This window comes from Phascolarctos cinereus, unplaced genomic scaffold (genome assembly GCF_003287225.1).
Source record: "Phascolarctos cinereus isolate Bilbo 61053 unplaced genomic scaffold, phaCin_HiC Scaffold_726;HRSCAF=1367, whole genome shotgun sequence".
Classification (NCBI taxonomy): Eukaryota; Metazoa; Chordata; class Mammalia; order Diprotodontia; family Phascolarctidae; genus Phascolarctos; species Phascolarctos cinereus.
In genome coordinates, this window is record NW_027556098.1 from 287,009,111 (window position 1) to 287,014,263 (window position 5,153).

A 5,153-nucleotide genomic window follows, 5' to 3' on the forward strand; every position below is an offset into this window, starting at 1 on the left:
TCATCTCACTGCACTTACAGGTTTGGTATTATTGTGTTAACTTACTAAGTCCTTGGTAGATTGGCTTTCCTTTGGGGTTCTGGGGAATATACATTATTCTGCTGCGAATCTAATTCTCAATGCCAGTTAATCTTTCAAGTCTGCCCTTGATTTCTTAATGAAAGATTCCCAAATTACCAACCATAATCATAACAACCACACACTGAAAAATAGTACTTAACAGTTTAAAAGATAAAACACAACTATAAAGGGTGAAGTATAAGTTTATTTTTTTATTTTTTATTTTTTTGCCTTTGTGAGAGGAAATTTTATTGTGATTATTCACCTCAATAGAGTTCAGGAAAAACGGATTAGCTCAGTCCAACATGATTGGCAGTTGGAATAATCTAGTGAAGCAAGTGACCTGTCTGCTATGGATTTAACTTGGATGCTTTTAATACTTAGCCAACTAACACACCTCAAACATAATCCAGAGGAATGTGTTATCTTCCCCCTTCTCACCTGAGTCCCCCAAATACTTCATCTCGATATTGAAATGACTTCATTAAATGAGAGTTCCAGAGGAGCAGAACCCCCTGGAGCTTTCAGCCATGAGGACAATGCACAACAAAGAAAAGAAAATGCAAATAAAACTCTGATAATTTACCAGTCTAATAAAACAAGACCATTCAATATACTAAGAAAGAAATCCAGTTACAAATGCACTATGGGTCTATGTGAAGAAGGCCTGGTGTAATGACTGAAAGTGGCAGCTATTTACAAGATACACAAGCAGGATAGATGCACCTGTTTGGGCACTGGCCTTCAGAAGCCAAACGTGTTCTCTCCGCTGTAGGCCACGTACAAGAATCCATCTTCGTCTTTTTCCTTCTCATAAAGTTGTCCCATAGTTAGGCTAGACTGTGGGACTGTTTTATCCACAAACAGGAAGATTGCTTCTCTGAGGGTAGCTGGATCCGTTTCCTGAAGATCCACATGAACTGGGCCACAGTGATGTCAGATGGAAACAGTTACTTCTGCTTGTCAGTGTCAACAGTCTGAGAGCCTAAGACTTTTTCCACAACTACCGGGACCCCGTCGGGATATTTGGCTCGGATTTTGGCAGATTCGATACATCTGTGTTCTAGTGAGGGGTCCTCCTTGAACATCCACTTCATGGCGGCGGCGGCGGCGGCGGCGGCGGCGGAGAAGGGACGGAGACGGCTCTCGGAGCCGCGGAAGGGACCGGACTGGCCCGGCCTGGACAACAACAGCAATAGCGGAGGCGACGGAGGAGGAGGAGGAGGAGGAGGGGAGGAGGGGGAGGAGGGGAGGAGGGGAAAAGGGGAGGAGGGGGAGGAGGAGGAAGGGGAGGAGGGGGAGGAGGAGGAGGAGACGGCGGCGGCGGCGCGAGAGCGAAGTATAAGTTTATAGAGAGCCTTTGCCTGGGCCATGTCTGCCTTTACTACCATTTTTTCCCCCGTTATGGCTTCCACCGCTTCTACTGCTGGTTACCACTTTTGCTAACACAACAATGCAGCACTTGGACTGTTCATCTATTAACTTATTATCATGCTAAATGACTAGCCTTACCATAACAATGCATTAATTAATTAATTCTCCAAATATTTATTGGGAAGTTACTATTTGCAAGCACTAGAGTAGATTCTGCCAGTAAAACAACTAAATCCTGATTAGTACGAATATTGAATCCAATGCAGTGGTCTAAAAAAACCTTTCAGTATATATTTTCACTAGGCTGAAAGCAATTATCATATTTTAAATAAGTATGACTTCAAATAGTGCAAATTTAAATGTGTATAACCATTTCATAGATTAATTATTTTCAATAATCAAAATATGGCATAGTTCCTATGCTTAAGAAGTTTTTCATGCAATGTAGAAACTGACTTAGAAAATATTTACAATAGAATGATCATATTCTTTTGGTTTGATTTCAATTCAATTCAGCAAATACATGAACCTATAATAAACAGACCCCAACTAGGCTAGTAATGATACAAGATCTAGCTTTAAACCCCCCCCCAACTATCCTGTCATGAAATCTAACAATAATGCTTTAATACTTTAGTTAATCTGTTAGTCAATAAACATATATTTAATGACTATTATGTGTCAGGCAATCTGCTACGCACTGGAGACATAGCCAAAATACAAGTCCATGCCTTCAAGGAGCTCACAATTTAATGGAGGGATAACATACAATAAATTACGTACAAGAAGGTTGGAATAGGGAGAGCCCAAGGAGGTTTGATTTGGGATGAAAAGATTTAGAAGAGCTGCTTTGGTGAATTAGATAATGAGTTAATTACATACGTGTTAAATGATTGCCTTTCCATAATAACAACCTTGAGATTATGTAGCATAAATTTGTAGTGGATCCAGTCAGCAGGGTTAAGTACTTTTCTTGCCTTCATCCAGCAGAAGTGTGTAGGAGTGAAGGCAGCTGATGGTAGAAGTAATCCACAGCTGAAATTTGGCAGGACATAATCAGAAATACGAAAAGGGGGTATGGGACTCAATAGAAGAGAACAGTGTAGAGTTTAACTAATTCACCAAGAGGTTTGCATGTGGGAAGAAGGAGAGGGTAGGTTGTGCAGGGATGATAATCTGGGAAAGATAAGGAGTCAAGAAACTGGAGGTTATGACATGCAGAAAGAGTAGGATTTGGTTCTGGAAGGCAGAGGAAAAGATGGAATGACAACACATTTCGATCCACTTTAGTGGAGTTATGATGTCATAGGTTGTGGGCATTGCATTTCTGATTCATACTTCCTAATTTGTAAAATTCTCATTCCTCAATACACCAATGGATATGTGATCTAATCAGTGCAGGTATTCCCTCCACTCATGTAGGCTACTAAATTCTCCACAGAATTTTCAGCCAGTATAATTCTTATCTACATATTTCCATAGATAATCCACAGAATGTAACATGATAGAGGACTTACTATAGATTTTTTTTCATATAATGGGTACCAGTGATTTGGGGGGCTATGAATCTATTTTTGTTCATTTTTACCATGACTTATCCACCTTCTTTTCCTGTCATGAAGATAAGCTGTATAACATTCCCTATACATAGGCCATCACTGAAAATATACCACAACCTATTTGCACACACTATATCTCTCCATCACCCTTTGGATTACCTACAACTTTGATTCCCCAGAAACTGAGATTTTCCAAGATTTATAATTACACAGCATGGCAAGGAGGACATTTGTGGAGAAAATATGGCTCTTTGAGCTGAAGAGCCACTTGGAAATCTTTAAAAGCATTATGCATTTTCCAAATGTAGAGTAGCCCACTCTGCTCTTCCTATTTAATCTCAAACCTAACTCATCAACAATGCCTGTCACATATGTACTTATTGATGAAGAAATCATTAAAAACAAACAAAAAGCCCTATAAAATTATCAATTCAATTGCATGCCATGAGCTAGACAATAGGTATTTTACACCCATTCAGTTTTTCCTGTGTCAACTGCTAATATAAATCCCTTCTAGTAATTGTCAATCTCATTGAATAGATTTTATATGCTCTTGATGCATTAATGGATTGATCCAATCAGCACAATATCTTTAACACATAGGAGTACCTGAAAGACTTCACCACTTTTAAGGAATGTCTCATCCATTTGCACCTTGAGCAAGACATTTTTCATGACAGTGGCTAACAGAGTTGATGAACATAATCTCCTTATTTTTGGCCTTACTTGTTCAACGAACAAAAGGTCTGTGGTTGTATTTGTCAAAGAATCATATTATTTTAATGTACATGAGAAAATTCTTGGAAAAGAGATTTAAAAGTTGTATTTTGCTTTAGAGTTAAATGTTTTCAAAGTCCATGAACAGTAATCACTATGAGATCTTATACTCTCTCTGAATATTTCAGTCAGCTCTGCAGTCATAATGATGGAGTTTGTTGTGAAGAATAATTTGTGAATGCTTGCCTTGTAATGTTTTCACCAAGGATACTCAAGATATACACGTGGATTATTCTCGTAAAGATTTTATAATGCTGGGAAAACTGACTTGTGGGTCTATGGATATCTCTAGGTCACTTCTTTTGGCTATGAACATTGTCTATAATTTCTCTCCATTCACCTCCCCAAGATATTATGTCAGTCTCTAAATTATTTTAAGGTTTTTTTGTCTCAGTAATGATTTTCTCAGGATGCATTTGATCTGGTATAGCTCATCTGACTTTATCTTTGTAAGTTCTTTTTATACTACTTTATAAAATATACCAAGAACTGAGGTATTATTATCCAAATATAATGTTTCCTTTCTCTGACTATGAAAGTAAATCACTATAAAAACCATTAATAAAATTGTTTCAATTTGCACTTATTTGTTGCTTTCTGCTAGTTTTGCCTGTTGGCTAGTATGCCTCATTTGGGTTTCCCACAGGTTTTATAGACTTTTTTTTATGTTTACTGTTTTTTTTTTCCTATTTCAAGATGTGACAATGTTCATAATTTTCCATTATTCTCAAATACTATCTTACAAAAAGTTTGTAATATAAACCAATGTTACAGTGTTTCCCTAGGCTGTCATATCTTTCTGCCTGGCAAGAAGCTCAAATGTTAGCTGGCTAGGGTGGCTTCTCAGTCCTTTAATCTAATTGGTTAAAATTATGTAGGAATTGGTGATAATCATAGCCAATATTTCCATTTTTCAGCATCAAAATGAGTAGGAATTTGATTCTTTAAGTATATTCTTTGTTTCTTATGTTGCTGTAGTCAATGAATTCATCATGTAGTGGCCATCTACCCCTATTTAGCTGGTCTGGTCCAACAACAGAAGATTCAGTCTATTTCCAGAACCATACTCAAGATTTTCTGAATGATAGAAACTGCCAGAATTTCCGTTCTTCTAGCATAATCTTCCAGAACTCAATGTCACCTCTAGGCCATGAGATATGATGGATGAATTAATTTCCACCCATTTTCAAAAATCCTTTATAGAATTCATCACATTGAAGTAATTCTCTTACTATGTAGCGGATGTACATATAACACAGACTTTCCATCTGTTATCACTTTCTCTTATTCTGTGACTGACTCATCCTTCTTCAGACATACATATTATATAATGCATTTTCCCCCAGATGGTGCAGTGGATAGAGAACTAGAGCTAGAATCAGG

The 5,153-nt window shown here is 37.6% G+C and overlaps 1 pseudogene; it reads right to left on the minus strand.

Moving 5' to 3' along the window:
• Positions 1–392: 392 nt before the first annotated feature.
• LOC110201708 (gamma-aminobutyric acid receptor-associated protein-like 2 pseudogene) lies at positions 393–1,166 on the minus strand (annotated as a pseudogene).
• Positions 1,167–5,153: the final 3,987 nt, after the last annotated feature.